General features: G+C 43.8%; 1 long non-coding RNA gene across 1 annotated transcript in view; it reads left to right on the top strand.

Annotated features, from left to right (window-relative positions):
• LOC142071641 (uncharacterized) overlaps window positions 1-16795 on the top strand; it is a 74751-nt gene extending 57956 nt beyond the window's left edge. The window contains exons 2-3 of the long non-coding RNA XR_012667795.1: window positions 13742-13820; window positions 16506-16795. This is a non-coding gene — a long non-coding RNA (uncharacterized LOC142071641). The remainder of the gene's footprint in view (window positions 1-13741; window positions 13821-16505) is intronic.
• Window positions 16796-17150: the final 355 nt, after the last annotated feature.

The raw sequence follows: 17150 nt of genomic DNA, 5'->3' as shown, positions 1-17150 counted from the left end.
GGCACATGATGGCATATATCACATTGGTAGATGTGCAGGTGAACAAGCCTCTGATAGTGTGGCTGATGTGATTAGGCCCTATGATGGTGTCCCCTGAATAGATATGTAGACACAGTTGGCAACGGGCTTTGTTGCAAGGATAGGTTCCTGGGTTAGTGGTTCTGTTGTGTGGTGTGTGGTTGCTGGTGAGTATTTGCTTCAGGTTGGGGGGCTGTCTGTAAGCAAGGACTGGCCTGTCTCCCAAGATCTGTGAGAGTGATGGGTCGTCCTTCAGGATAGGTTGTAGATCCTTGATGAGGCGTTGGAGAGGTTGGGGGCTGAAGGTGATGGCTAGTGGCATTCTGTTATTTTCTTTGTTGGGCCTGTCCTGTAGTAGGTGACTTCTGGGAACTCTTCTGGCTCTGTCAATCTGTTTCTTCACTTCAGCAGGTGGGTATTGTAGTTGTAAGAATGCTTGATAGAGATCTTGTAGGTGTTTGTCTCTGTCTGAGGGGTTGGAGCAAATGCGGTTGTATCGTAGAGCTTGGCTGTAGACAATGGATCGTGTGGTGTGGTCTGGATGAAAGCTGGAGGCATGTAGGTAGTAATGGTGGTCAGTAGATTTCCGCTATAGGGTGGTGTTTATGTGACCATTGCTTATTAGGACTGTAGTGTCCAGGAAGTGGATCTCTTGTGTGGACTGGTCGAGGCTGAGGTTGATGGTGGGATGGAAATTGTTGAAATCACGGGCCACTATGGATGTAGAAGCCCTCTACACCAACATTCCACACAAAGATGGACTACAAGCCGTTAGGAACAGTATCCCCGATAATGTCACGGCAAACCTGGTGGCTGAACTTTGTGACTTTGTCCTCACCCATAACTATTTCATATTTGGGGACAATGTATACCTTCAAATCAGCGGCACTGCTATGGGTACCTGCATGGCCCCACAGTATGCCAACATTTTTATGGCTGACTTAGAACAACGCTTCCTTAGCTCTTGTCCCCTAATGCCCCTACTCTACTTGTGCTACATTGAGGACATCTTCATCATCTGGACCCATAGAAAAGAAGCCCTTGAGGAATTCCACCATGATTTCAACAATTTCCATCCCACCATCAACCTCAGCCTGGATCAGTCCACACAAGAGATCCACTTCCTGGACACTATGGTCCTAATAAGCGATGGTCACATAAACACCACCAAAAAGAAAAGGAGTACTTGTGGCACCTTAGAGACTAACCAATTTATTTGAGCATGAGCTTTCGTGAGCTACAGCTCACTTCATCGGATGCATACCGTGGAAACTGCAGCAGACTTTATATACATACAGAGATCATAAACCAATACCTCCTCCCACCCCACTGTCCTGCTGGTAATAGCTTATCTAAAGTGATCATCAAGTTGGGCCATTTCCAGCACGAATCCAGGTTTTCTCACCCTCCACCCCCCCACACACAAACTCACTCTCCTGCTGGTAATAGCCCATCCAAAGTGACAACTCTCTACACAATGTGCATGATAATCAAGGTGGGCCATTTCCATTGCTCCAACCCCTCAGACAGAGACAAACACCTACAAGATCTCTGTAAAGCATTCTTACAACTACAATACCCACCTGCTGAAGTGAAGAAACAGATTGACAGAGCCAGAAGAGTACCCAGAAGTCACCTACTACAGGACAGGCCCAACAAAGAAAATAACAGAACGCCACTAGCCATCGCCTTCAGCCCCCAACTAAAACCCCTCCAACTCATCATCAAGGATCTACAACCTATCCTGAAGGATGACCCATCACTCTCACAGATCTTGGGAGACAGGCCAGTCCTTGCTTACAGATAGCCCCCTAACCTGAAGCAAATACTCACCAACAACCACATACCACATAACAGAACCACTAACCCAGGAACCTATCCTTGCAACAAAGCCCATTGCCAACTGTGTCTACATATCTATTCAGGGGACACCATCATAGGGCCTAATCACATCAGCCACACTATCAGAGGCTTGTTCACCTGTACATCTACCAATGTAATATATGCCATCATGTGCCAGCAATGCCCCTCTGCCATGTACATTGGCCAAACGGGACAGTCTCTACATAAAAGAATAAATGGACACAAATCAGATGTCAAGAATTATAACATTCAAAAACCAATTGGAGAACACTTCAATCTCTCTGGTCACTCGATTACAGACCTAAAAGTGGCAATACTTCAACAAAAAAACTTCAAAAACAGACTCCAATGAGAGACTGCTGAATTGGAATTAATTTGCAAACTGGATACAATTAACTTAGGATTGAATAGAGACTGGGAGTGGATGGGTCATTACACAAAGTAAAACTATTTCCCCATGTTTATCTTCCTCCCCTCCACCTCCCACTGTTCCTCAGATGTTCTTGTCAACTGCTGGAAATGGCCCACCTTGATTATCACTACAAAAGGGTTCCCCCCACCCCCGCTCTCCTGCTGGTAATAGCTCTCTTAAGTGATCACTCTGGTTACAGTGTGTATGGTAACACCCATTGTTTCATGTTTTCTATGTGTATAAATCTCCCCACTGTATTTTCCACTGAATGCATCCAATAAAGTGAGCTGTAGCTCACAAAAGCTTATGCTCAAATAAATTGGTTAGTCTCTAAGGTGCCACAAGTACCCCTTTTGTTTTTGCAAATACAGACTAACAGGGCTGCTACTCCGAAAACCTGTCAAAAAGCTCTCTGGCGCCATCTGCTGACTCTTTTCCATATCACACCTCTGCACCGTGCTCAACACGCACTGAGGAGAGATCACCCACAGGACTTCACAGAGCTGTCAGACCTCACTATATCTGACACTCCCGAGTCTCTACTCCTCAGATAGGAGGTGTCCCAAATCTCACCCACTTCTCAATCAACACACTCTTCGAGCTCCGCCACAGGGACAGAACCTCCTTTTCTTAGTGATGTCGAGCAGGACTACGGTGATTATCAAGATTGTCTTGCCCCATCAACATCAGGGCAATTGACATCAACTTACCAGCCTTACCGGGCCATTGTTCAGGGCACCCAGCCTTTTCAGGGGCCCCCATGGATGCAACCATATATTCTCTTTCCCCCAATTGGCCATATTGGGCAATGTATAGGGCACAATTTGGTAATCCCCCACTGCTGCAAACATGCCGCCTCCATCAATCCCCTCTTCAACAATCTTTTGACCTCCAGAACCATGGCTTCTGCAAATACCACCACTGGAAGAGGAACTGGAAGGAGAGAAGGATGAGGAGATACTTTCAATATTCCCATTTTCTTCATCTTCACCTGATGAAGCCATCATGCCACTATCTCCCACAGCTGATGATTTTCGTCTCTTTCAGGAGTTGTTTCAGAGAGTGGCTGACTCCCTAAACATCCCACTTGAGGAGGTCAAGGAACAACAACATGAACTGATTGACATTCTCCACACCTCCTCAACAACAAAAATTATCCTATATATCAACGATGCACTACTTGAACCTGCAAACCTTCTTTGGCAGACTCCAGCCACTATCCCCCCTACATGCAAACAGGTGGAAAGGAAATATTATGTACCTTCAAAAAAATGCAAAGTTTTTATTTTCACATCCTGCCCTGAATTCCCTTGTGGTGAATGCAGTGCAAGAAAAGGGTCATCAATGCCAATCCTGATCCAGTCAACCTGACTGAAACTGGAAATGTTTAGATCTCCTGGGCAGAAAATCTTACTTAATCTGCTACTTTCCAACTATGAGGCCATTATGGGCAAATATGATTATAAAAATTATTCTAAGGTGGACGAATTTTGCCAGGATCTGCCAGAGGAAAAAAGGGAACAATTCCTGCCCCTCATTTTGGAAGGTCACTTAATAGCCCGCATGGCCCTGCAGGCCTCCCTAGACTCAGCTGACACAGCTGCCCGATCCACTGCTACTGCGATAATAATATGACATGCATCATGGTTGTACCTTCAGGATTCCCTAAGGAGGTGCAAAATATGGTCAAGGGTCTCCCATTCAAGGGACAAAAACTCTTTTCTGAGCGCACAGACAACTCCTTACACTCACTGAAAGACTCTCGAGCCACTCTAAAATCCCTCAGTATATACCACACCACAGCCAAAACGAAGATCTGGGAAATATCAGATCCCTCCACAATCTCGTCCTCAGACATACTACCCACAGTGGCAGTTTGACAACCCAACAGGCACAGACAATTGCCTGCACAAGCAGCAAATATGAAGGTGTGGCTGAGGTCTAGGGAACCTCCTGCCTGCTCCAGTTGCCCCTACCACCTGTAAAGGCCATCTACACACCAATAGTTTGGCAACCATTTTTACCATCTTGGATGCTCACTACCTCAGACAGATGGGTCCTGGAAATAGTAAAGGAAGGTTACTCCATCCCCTTCCTAGCTATACCATCCCACCAACCCCCCTCCCAGTCCCTCTTCAGGGACCCCTCTCATGAGCCCATCCTGGAGGGGGAGGTGAGACATCTTCAACTGGGAGATATAAAACCAGTCCCTCCACAACACAGAGGATGCGGTTTCTACTCTCACTACTTCCTGGTACAAAAGAAGTCTGGTGGTTGGTGCTCCATACTAGACCTGTCTCAACAAGTTTGTCAAACTACAACATTTCAAGATGGTTACCCTATCCCACCATCATTCCAGTACTGGAACAGGGGGATTGGTTCTTGGCCCTCGACCTACAGGATGCGTACTTTCATATTGCAGTACACCCTGCACACAGACTTTTCCTACAATTCATCATCGGTCACGGTCACTACCAGTACAGGGTACTACCCTTCGGACCTCCTCTCCCCACAGTGCCAGCAGATCTAACAACTCAGGTGTGCTCCAAGTAGGAGAGTGTTTGCGGTGTGGAGCTGCCATGGTCAGCTGGGAAGATGTGATGTCCACACTGAGGAAACAGGAAATGGAATTTCAAAAATTCTTCAACCTTTAAAGAGGGAGGGGCAGAAGCCTGTGTACCTGCGTGCAGGGCAGCAGAGTTCAAACCACTGATCAGAGTGGTCAGGATGGACATTGTGGGACATCTCCTGGAGGCCATTTACAGCAACATAATATGTGTCTATACCGATACTTTGTCAATGTAACTTTGCCGCAAAAAGCTCTATGCCTTTCGTCAAGGTGTTTTATTTTGTCAACAAAACAGGAGAGTTTTGTTGGCAGATGGAGCACTGTAGTGTGTACACCTCCACTGTTTTGTCAACAAAAGCTGACTTTTGTCAACAAAACTCTGTAGTGTAGACAAGGCCTGAATAGACACTGAATTTATGCCTTATGACAACAATCTGTAACCCACTAACAGCCTCCTCCCCTCCCTCCACACATTCCCCGTCCCCCGTTTTCTCTCTGTAACTGGAGGGGTGTTAACGGACCACTTCATCTTGAATGGTCCCTTGAAATATGTGTTAACTACCTATGCTAAACAATCTGTTCCACTTTGTATTTAGCTGTGACACTCAAAGGTGCTTGGCTACACTTGCAAGTTAGAGTGCATTAAATCAGCCCTGGGCACCCTAACTCCTGAGGTGTCCACACTGGCAAGGCACTTAGAGCACCTGAACTCTGCAGCTGGAGCGCTCCAGGTAATCCACCTCCACGAGAAGCATAAAGCTTGCTGTGCCCTGGCTGAAACGCCCAGGTGCCAATGTGGACGACATGTTGCACTGCTGCGCTGTGACTGGCCTCCGGAAACATCCCATAATCCCCTGAAGTCAAGTGGCCCCTCTTGTCATTGTTTTGAACTTGGCTGCAGACATGTGGATATCCCCTTTCAAAGCTCCATTTCTGACCACTGGCATGCTTATCTGCTCCAGGACAAAGCAAACCATTACAGTGGAATGCTGCTGCTGCCGAGGCAGGCGTTTGTGCGTGTGTGTGTGTGTGTGTGTGTGTGTGAGAGAGAGAGAGAGAGAGAGAGAGAGAGAGAGAGAGGTGGGTGGGGCAGTCTGCTGCTGTCTGAACTTACAAGACAGCATGCTGACACACTCTCTGTCCCCCAAAACACACTGTCTCTCCCCCCACATACACACAACACACTCCCTGACACACTCCACCCCCCCCATTTGAAAAGCACACTGCAGCCACTTGCACACTGGGATAGCTACCACAATGCACTGCTCTCTGTGGCGTTGCAAGAGCTGCTAATGTGGCCATGCCACTGCACTTGCAGCTGACAGTGTAAACACATGGCAGTGTTTTCCCTGCTGTGGTCTCCGAAGGCTGGTTTAACTCCCACCGCTCTATATCTGCAAGTGTAGCCAAGCCCTAAGTATCTTTCCCAGACCTGAAGAAGAGCACTGTGTAAGCTCAAAAGCTTGTCTCTCTCATCAACAGAAGTTGATCCAATAAAAGATTTTACCTCACCCACCTTGTCTCTTTAATATCCTAAAACCAACTTGGCTACAACACCACTGCATATGACCTGTAACAGTGATATAAAGTACTGTACTGGATGAAATAACCATACAGGATGAAAATTTAAGGTCACAGCAAACCATAATAGTAAAATAAATAAGTGGGAATAGAATATGTTTCTTCTTCAGACCTCTGTTCCTAATGCCTATTTATTTATGTTATCATAAGAGGTTATCTTAATTAGCCTCAGTCCTTCTCATAGGTTTCAGAATAACAGCCATGTTAGTCTGTATTTGCAAAAAGAAAAGGAGTACTTGTGGCACCTTACAGACTAACCAATTTATTTCAGCCTAAGCTTTCGTGAGTCCTTCTCATAGTAATTGTTACCCAAAACAAAATCCAACTGTTTTATGATCCTTACAGAAACATATATTTGAATAGCTGCTTATTCTATCAGTTCCAAGTCTTCTCTCTTCCCACCATGTCTTTCCCCCTTCTGTTGCATTTCAGATTTTAACAGTTTACAGTTAGTTATTTTGATTTCTTACCATTCCATTCTTGGCAGGGTCAATTAACTCAGCTTCTGAGTTGTTCTCTTTCTCTGCTCCAAGCAAGTTTGCAAGCTGTTCTTTTCAGTTTTAATTTCCTTGTCTACTTTTGGGGGTTTTTTGGGGGGGGATGAGGGGGGAGGATTTTCCATTCTTGCACTCACATCTCCTTCTGAGCTGTCTGTCTCCAAATAATTCTTCAGGCATGCCCTTATTCTTTGCTTCCAGATCCAAGAATTTCAGTATCTTCTTTCTATCTTTCAAATCTTGAACATTGTAAAACCTGGTCTTCATGAGAGAAGATAGATTTAAAGGGAAACCTCACCGTCTCTGCCTCCCATAATTCCTTAGTTTTCCCACTGATTTCTTTGCATTTAATTCATGCCAGGGCTAACAAATCTTGGCAAATATTAATTTTATTTCCCTATATGTGGATTTCATCTAATTTTCTTGCTTTTTTCACTGCTACTTCTTTCTCCTGAAAGTAATGCAATTTAATGTATTTGGTCTGATTTCTGTCCCAACAGAAGTATGTACTGCAGTATTCTGAGAGCTCTGTCTGTAATAGCAGTTTCTATTAATTTAAATTTAGCAAATCTTTTATTAAGTTTTATACATAAAACTTTTTCAGAATATTGTGGAATGCTCTTTAATCAAAGGTTATTCCTTTTATCTCTTCTCTATATAATCAAGCTTCAGTTTTAACACACTTTCTCTTTTTCCTATTAATCTCATGTTATGGCAGTTCCATTTTTAATTCTGAGAATTCCCTCCCTCTTGTTTCTAAGTTGATTACTCTGTCTTCCATGTGAGTTACTTCCTTCTTAATAGAGAAAATCTTTGTATCTATTTTTATTCTTATTGCTTTTAATGTTATCAGTCTTTATTGCTGGCTCCATTCTGTCTCTGCTTTTTTTTTTAGCTTCAGAGTCATATTTTCCTTCTTGTTCTGCTGAGAATATTGAAGCAATTATTTTAGAAAATAAATTCATTACCTTTGAGAATTTCATTGAGTAGCTTTTAAGACACTTTTCATATGTATTTTCAGAAGTGGATAGTGGTAGGTAATCAATGAATGTGGATTCCTTAAAAACCCTTAGTATTCCATGTTTTCAGTTTTTACTGATTTTCTCCAATAAATTACCAGGTTTTTTATTGAAGGAGTTCAGTTTTTACTGATTTACATCTATTTATCAATCCACTCAATATTTTTTCAGGTACTTATTTTTGTTAAACACTAATGTTTTACACAATTGTTGTGTCCTGCGGTTCTGATATTGAAATAGTTCAGTGGTCTCCAACCTTTTTATGCCCAAAATCACTTTTAGAATTTAAGAGCAACCCGGGATCTACCCCGCCACTTGCCTGAGGCCCTGCCCCTTCCCTGAAGCCCCACCCCACTCCACCCTCCCACACCCCCTGTTGCTCACGCTCCCCCATCCTCACTCACTTTCACCAGGCTGGGGCAGCGGGTTGGGGCTTGGGAGGGGGTGCGGGCTTTGGGCTGGGGCCGAGGGATTCGCAGTGTGGAAGGCGGCTCCGGGCTGAGCTTGGGGCAGGAGGTTGGGATGTTAGGCTATACAAAGCACACAGGATCTTTTATAAGAGAGAAGGCAAATATACCATATTTATTGAAAATACAACAGTTAGTATATACTTTTCAGTCACACACACATACACATCATGCACACAGTCCTGCCAGTTGATGTTTTATATTTACCATTCTGTTGTAGCTTGAGTCACTCTAATGGCCAGTTAGATTGAACATGAGTGAGGAGCTGGGCTCTGCTGGTCGTGATCCGGTACGCCGAGGTTTTCGCAGGACTGAACCCAGAATTTCATGGCAAAACACCCCAGCTTTATACTTGTAAATTCCCATTTGAGTCCATGCATTTTGCAATGTCATCCTGTAATCATTAGTCCTTTAAGTGGTGGTAATCTTGGGGTTTTCCGCTGTTATCATTTGATGGTTATTGTTGGGCTTCCCTTCGTTATCTCCTATTTGTTGTCTTGCCTTCAGGGGTGGTTGCCTGACCTTGAGGCCGTCAATGTTGCTAACATGTTTAGCATCAGATACAATGGCTGTTTTCTGATTGTCTCCTGGTGTTTCCAAGTCTCTCACTTTTTCTTGACCATCTGGACATTTGTGATGGCTTTCACACCTTATCTTTTCCTGACCCATGCATTCCTCATTCACACAAACAATCTCTCACAGCAGCATTTTATATTCAGCAGAATACATTGTAAATTAAACTTCACTAAATCTTGTGGTCAAAACAGTTTACATTGTAGCTCAGGCCTTTAACATTCCTTTAATCTAATTAACATAAACACAATACAAGATCTTGTCTTTTACTCACTAAACCTTAAACCAAAGAAATGACTAGAGGGACGTGTATAATGCATATAGGAAACAAGATTGCAGTCTCAGATGGTCATTCCTTTCTGTTATTCAAAAAGGGTGGCTGGCAGAATTAATTCAAAGTTTACATCAATTTTTATAGTACAATTATAAAATCCTGTCCCTACAGGGGTGCAGGAGTGGGTGAGGTGGACACGCTCTGGGAGGGAGTTTGGGTGCAGGAGCGGGCTCCGGGCTGGGGCAGAGTGTTGGGGTACAGGAGGTGGTGTGGGCTCTGGGAGGGAGTTTGGGTGCAGGAGGGAGGTCAGGGCTGTGGCAAGGGGCTGGGGTGCAGGAGGGGGTATGGGTGCAGGAGGGAGTATGGGCCTATTGGTGACTTTGAATGACAATACTGTTCAGCAGCAAAAAACCTTCCTAATGCAGACAACCTCACTCATAAGTATCTGAAAGAAGATGATGATGCTTTAGTAGCTGAACTGATGGAATGAATTGATGTAAATGTGTCTAGTCTGATTTTTGACGAGTCTCCTGATGCTTTGGACTGTGTGACACACAGAAAACACGTTAAAAAAAGTTTCAATTATACTGTAATACGTATATTATGAAAGTTTTTTTGTTTTTCTTTCCCCACCTCCCTCCAATTTTTCCCATTTTTTAAATTTTTAACCTGATTTAATCCCAGTTTTTATGTTTGGAAAATAAACACTGAAAAATTCCCAGATTTTTTTTTTACAAATAAAAACTGAAAATGTGGAAGACTAAATACCCTTTAGAGGGCCCATCTTAAAATGTTACTCAACTCTGAAAAGTGACTCTTAAAAATGGTATTGTGGGTTTCCATATGCATCGTCTTACTGATTTCTACATCAAACTTCCTCTGTTGCAACCAACAAGATTTTTTTTCTAACTGACATCCCCCAAACTCAGAGCCTGGGTTCTGAAAGTCAAAGTGGACTCTCTTGCACATCATTACCAATAAGAGATGGTCTGCAGGGCAAATTAGAAGTTGCATAGTTATCAATGAGGGCATAATTTGAAGATAATGAGGTCAGGGAGGCATCATTGAGGGTTCAGTTTGAGTTAGTGGGTATATTACTTGATAAAGAACTTCATAATTTGGCCTTACTGGGGCAAAATAGTCCTATGTATATGTACTTCACTCAGATATAGCCAATACTGATAGGCTGTAGACAATACTTGTTTGAAACAAAAAGGCTCATTCTTAAGAATATTATCTAACAAAATCTATAGAAAGGTCCTAAATCTGAGCAGCCTGCTGATTTGAGTGTCCCTATATATAGGTACTGTCATAAATATAAAGGGAAGGGTACCCACCTTTCTGTATACAGTGCTATAAAATCCCTCCTGGCCAGAGGCAAAATCCTTTCCCTGTAAAGGGTTAAGAAGCTAAGGTAAACTTGCTGGCACCTGACCCAAAATGGCCAATGAGGAGACAAGATTCTTTCAAATCTGGAGGGGGGTGGGGGAAAGGCTTTTGACTGTCTGTCTGTGTGATACCTTTGCCGGGAACAGATCAAGGATGCAAGCCTTCCAACTCCTGTAAAGTAATCTAGCTAGAAAATGTGTTAGATTTCTTTTGTTTTTTGGCTTGTAAATTCACTGTAAATTCATTGTGCTGGAGGGAATGTGTATTCCTGTTTTTGTGTCTTTTTGTAACTTAAGGTTTTGCCTAGAGGGATTCTCTATGTTTTGAATCTGATTACCCTGTAAAGTATTTACCATCCTGATTTTACAGAGGTGATTCTTTTACCTTTTCTTTAAATAAAATTCTTCTTTTAAGAACCTGATTGCTTTTTCATTGTTCTTAAGATTCAAGGGTCTAGGTCTGTGTTCACCTGTATCAATTGGTGAGGTATTATTATAATCAAGCCTTCCCCAGGAAACGGGGTGTAGGGCTTGGGGGGCGATATTTTGCGGGAAGATGTCTCCAAGTGGTCTCTTTCCCTGTTCTTTGTTTAAATCGCTTGGTGGTGGCAGCATACTTTTCAAGGACAAGGTAAAGTTTGTACCTTGGTGAAGTTTTTAACCTAAGCTGGTAAGAATAAGCTTAGGGGGTCTTTCATGCGGGTCCCCACATCGGTAAGAATAAGCTTAGGGGGTCTTTCATGCGGGTCCCCACATCTGTACCCTAGAGTTCAGAGTGGGGAAGGAACCTTGACAGGTACTGTACAAGTAATAAACATACTTGGTTTAATTTGTGATTGGAACAGTCATATTAATCTCCTTTTAAAAAAGTTGTCCTCATGGGGTCACTATTGATCTAAATACAATATAGTAGCTGTAATCTTTTCATCTAGATTTTTCTTTGTTGTTCATTGACACAAAAGTCTACCATAAGATCTCTTAGAAATTTTCATATTTTGAACCATTATATAGCCAAAGTACCTCAGACAAAAGGTAAAAGAGTCTTCATTTCTCTAACTAAGCCTTGCACAAAGTTGTATTTGTACTCAGATTATGATTTTTGCTACAGATCAAGCCTCATTATATGATGACTGGAGTCAGGATTGTAGCTTGCGATTAGGAATAGGAAAATAGTAGACAAGGAGTTTTATTGTAATATTCAGAAGTTTGGTGTGTACTTTGATTTTCCAGTGTCATTTTACTGTTCTTTTTCTGTCCTGCTGCTATTAAATACATTTATATTAGCAAAACAGTGATAGGTTAGAATTTGATGCATATAAAATCAGATTTCAGAGTAGCAGCCATGTTAGTCTGTATCTGCAAAAAGAAAAGGAGTACTTGTGGCACCTTAGAGACTAACAAATTTATTTGAGCATAAGCTTTCGTGAGCTACAGCTCACTTCATCGGATGCATGCAGGGGAAAATACAGTGAGGAGATTTTATATACACAGAGAACATGAAACAATGGGTGTTACCATACACACTGTAACAAGAGTGATCAGGTAAGGTGAGCTATTACCAGCAGGAGAGCGGGGGGGAAGAGGGGGAGCTGGGCGGGAAAAACCTTTTGTAGTGATAATCAAGGTGGGCCCACTATGTACAATACCTTGACTTACTTGCTGCTAGTGACTAGGATTCATAAGTTAACCAGATCCAGGATGAGAATGAAAGGGGTGTCGAAGTCCTGAGAACAATTTATTTGGTAATTTGGAGAAAGCTTCCTGCTTGGAGTCTCAGTATCTGAACTCCATGATAATTAACTGAACTGCAGTTTACTAGTAAGCATACCATTAGTGTGCTCCTGCTAATAGTTAAGGACTAGCTGAATTTCTTGATTTATTAATTATGATGATGATGATGATTATTAATAATAATAAGCACTTGGATAACTATTTACATGTTCAAACAGCTTTAAAATGTTAAATAATTAATCCTAATTATGTTGTGAGATAGTTATATTAATATTATTTCTGTTTGACAGATCAGGAAATTGAGAGTTTAAATCTTCTCACTCAAGGCCAGAGAAGGAGTTGCTTTCAGACCTGGGGTTAAAACTCAGCAGTTCCTGGCTCCCAGTTTAAAAATCAGTCCACTAAACCATATTGCCTCTTTGTACATTTATTTATTTATACAGTGATGTATAGTACATGTATCAATATCTGTTTGTGAGTATAAAAACTAAAATAGTAATTTAATAAGAATGTTAAAACAGTTTGTAAAGCCAAAATTCTTATGTATTAGAATTATGTAGCTTTGCACTGATCCTTTGGGAAGAGAAGGTTACTCACCTGTGCAGTAACTGAGGTTCTTCGAGATGGTTGTCCCTGTGGGTGCTCACTTCTAGGTGTTTGAGTGCCCCTGCACATCTAGTCGGAGATTTAAGGTAGCACTACCATGGTTGGCCATGCACACGCTGCAGCCAGCTCATACTGCTCTGAGTGGGTAGCACGCGCGCATAGCCAACTGTCCCTCAGTTCCTTCTCTGCTGCAGAGGATTGAAGAGAAATTCCGAAGCAGAGGGGAGGAGGAGAGGTAGTGGAGCACTCACAGGGACAACCATCTTGAAGGACCTCAGTTACTGCACAGGTGAGTAACCTTCTCTTCTTCTTCGAGAAGTGCCCCTGTGGGTGCTCCACTTTTAGGTGACTATGGAGCAGTACCCTTCAGTGGAAGGAGGGGCTTCAGAGATGTTTACTGAGCAGTGGATAACACCGATTCTCCGAAACGAGCGTCAGCAGCTGATTGCTTCTCTATGGTGTAATGTCTGGTGAAGGTGTGGGGTGATGCCCAGGTAGCTGCTTTACATATATCAATGATGGGTATATCTGTAAGAAAGGCTATTGATGTGGTTATAGCCCTGGTGGAGTGCGTGCGAAGACCAGAGGGGAGTTCTAGGTCATGTTCGCGGTAGCATAATCGGATGCACTCTGATATCTATCTTGAAAGTCATTGTTTGGAAATGGCTAGTCCTTGAGATCATTCTGTTGTGGAAATGAACTGTCTGGTGGATTTTCTGAATGTCTTTGTTCTATCTATATAGAACGTGAGTGTTCTACAAACATCCAACATGTGAAGAGATGCTTCCCTGCTGTCAGCGTGCAGCTTCGGGAAGAATACAAGTAAGTAGATGGGCTGGTTGAAATGGAAGGATGAGGCCACTTTAGGTATGAATTTCGGATGTGGGCAAAGGATTACCTTGTCCTTGAGGAATATGGTGTAAGGTGAAGTTACCATCAGGGCACCAAACTCTCCAACCCGTCATGCTGACGTAATTGCGACTAGGAAGGCGACTTTCATAGACAAGTGTAATAGTGAGCAGGTAGCCAGAGGCTCAAAAGGTTTGCCCATGACACTATGCAGGACTAAGTTAAGGTCCCACATAGGGGTAGGGTCTCTGACTGTAGGGTAAGTATTCTGTATACCTTTGAGGAAGCGTTTAGTGAGAGGATGCATGAATACAGTGAGGCCCTCTACTTTGGAATGGAAATCTGTGACTGCAGATAAGTGTACCCAGAGTGAACTGATAGAAAGACCCAATTTTTTTAGAGTCAGCATATATTCAAGTATGGTGGGTAATGGAGCTGTTCAAGGGGAGAGTTGTTTGTCTCCACACCATATGGAGAAACGACGCCACTTTTGAGCATATGTTTTTTGTGTGGTTAACCATCAAAATATCCTGGACCTCTGTGGAACAGCCTGCCTCCAGAGGTGTCAGCCAAGGATTAGCCATGCCTTGAGATGGAGGATCAGGATGTTGGGGTGACGGAGATGACCTGAGTCCTGTGTGAGTAGGTGAGGTATGAGTGGGAGGGGCCAGGGTGGTGTTGTGATCATCTGGCTGAGGTAGGAAAATCCAGGTTTGTCTGGGCCATGTTGGTGCGATCAGGATTACTCAGGACCTGTCCTGTTTTATCTTGTAAAGGACATGAGATATCAGAGGAATTGGGGAAAAAGCGTACATTAGGGGCACTTCCCATTTCATGAGGAAGGTGTCCGTGAGGGAGCTTTCCCCGAGTCCTGCCTAGGAGCAGTATTGAGGGCACTTGGTATTGTGGGACATTGCAATTGGGGAGACCCCAATGTTGGAAGATAGTAATGATGATTTTCGGGTCCATTTCCCATTTGTGTATCTGGGAGAAGTTTCTGCTTAGCTCGTCTGCTGTGCTGTTTTGGCTTCCTGGTAGGTACACTGCTTTGAGGTCTATGTTGTGGGAGATGGACCACTCCCAAAGGTGAACCACCTCTGGGCAGAGCAGGTAAGATCAAGCCCCCACCTTGGCAACTGATATAAAACATGGTGACCAAATTGTCTGTAAGGATCTGCACTATCTTGTTGCAAATGAGGGGCAGAAAATGGTGGCATGCATTGTGGACTGCCCAGAGCTCCAATAGATTTATGTGGAGCATGGACCCCATGGAGGACCATCTGTCCTGGATGGTATGTTCAGACAGGTGTGCCCCCCCAGCCCAGGAGAGATGCAGCAGTGGTTATCATTACTGATGGGTGTGTTGTTGGAAAGGGACACCCCATCAATTGGAATGGTTTGTCCATCAGGATAATGAGTTCTTTATTGTGGTGGGCATGGTCAGTCGCTTGTGAATGGAATGTCTGTGAGGAATGTATACAGTACAGAGCCATGCCTGAAGGTGCCTCATATGAAGTCATGCATGTTTCACGACAAACGTGGTTGCTGACATGTGTCCTAGAAGTTGGAGGCATAACCTGGCAGATGTCTGCCAGCTGTTTTGTATAGTTGCTATGAGGTTCATTAATGTGAGGAAGCGTTGTTGGGGTAGACTTGCTAATGACATGGTGGAGTCCAGGTGGGCACCTATGAATTCCAACTGTTGGGTCAGAATTAGGGTGGATTTTAGGGCATTGATTGGTAGTCTTAGTCTTATGAACAGATTTGCAGTGAGCGACAAAGCGTCCGCTGCCTGTTAGTATGTAGAAGCTTTCAACAGGCAATCGTCCAGATAGGGGAATGTAATTATCCCGTCTATGAAGATGGGCTGCGACCACAGCGACGGTTTTGGAGAAAACTTGTGGGGCTGTGGAAAGTCCAAATGGGAGCACTTTGTACTGGAAATGTAGGTTGCCTACTGTGAAACAAAGGAACCTGTGTGCAGGATGTATGGTAACATGGAAATAAGCGTCCTGGAGGTTGAGGGCTGAGAGCCAATCTCCCTTCTCCAATGCCGGGATTATGGTTGCAAGGGTAACCATCTTCAAATGCTGAGTTCTGATAAACTTGTTTAGCTTGCGCAAGTCCAATATGGGCCTCCAGATGCCTGGGTTTTTTTGGATGAGGAAATAGCGTGACTAAAACCTGGTCCTCCTGTGTTTGGGAAGTACAGGTTCTACAGCACTGAGTTGCAGGAGGTGATTTATTTCCTGCTGTAGTAGGTGCTCGTGAGAAGGGTCCCTGAAAGGAGACAGAGAAGGGGGATGGGTTGGTGGAATAGAGGTGAAGGGGATGGAATAGCCCTTGCGCATAATTTCCAGAACCCATTTGTCCAATGTAATGGTTGCCCAGACTGGATAGAGAGGTGTTAGGCAGTCTCCAAATGGACTGGAATCAGATGGTTGTGGCAATGGAATTTGAGGGGCTCTCATGCCCTCAACCAACACTTCAAACTGCCTGACTAGAAGTAGATGGTTGGGATGTGGTGGATTGCCCCGGTGTCCGTCGTCATCTTGGTTGATGTTGTTTGTGATGCTGGTAGTACTTTCTCTGCGGCTGGGTATACAGAGCAGTATGGAGGTGCTGGGTGTAACATGCACTGTTTCTTTTTGTTATCAGGTACGTGAATTCCCAAGGTTTTCAGCATGGCACGGGAGTCCTTGAGTGTATGCAAGGCTGCTTCTGTGGTGTCCACAAAGAGTTTCTGTCCCTCAAAAGGTAAATCCTTTATCGTGGCCTGGATTTCCTTGGGGAAGCCGGAAAGGTGGAGCCAAGAGGCCCTTTGCATGACTACTGACATGGCGATAGAGTGAGCCACTGTGTCTGCAGAATCCAATGATGCCTGCAAGGCCATCCTGGCAATCAGGGAACCTTCTGAGATGCTCGCTTTGTATTGTTCTTTTTTGTCTGTGGGGAGATGTTCAATAAACATAGACGTGCAAAAATGTTGTGAATGTATTTGTCTAATAGCACGGAGTAGTTAGCAAAGTGTAACTGAAGAGTCGCTGAGGAAAAGGCCTTTCTACCAAACAGGTCAAGTCGTTTCCAGTCTTTGTCGTAAGGGGTGGTACGAGCCAGGTGTTGTTTTCCCTTTTGATTAACGGCTTCCACAACCAGTATGAGTTTGGGCAGGGGTGAGTGAAGAGGAACTCGCCCCTTTTGCTGGCACATAATACTTCTTGTCTGAACGTTTACAAGAAGGTGAGGTGTTGGGGCTGACCACAAGTTACCTTGGCCTGTTATTACAGAACAGTCCAGGTGGAG

The sequence above is a fragment of the Caretta caretta genome, chromosome 3 (assembly GCF_965140235.1).
Source record: "Caretta caretta isolate rCarCar2 chromosome 3, rCarCar1.hap1, whole genome shotgun sequence".
NCBI lineage: Eukaryota > Metazoa > Chordata > Testudines > Cheloniidae > Caretta > Caretta caretta.
The sequence above is the reverse complement of the archived record's forward strand: the minus strand, read 5'-3'. Positions and strand labels throughout refer to the sequence as shown.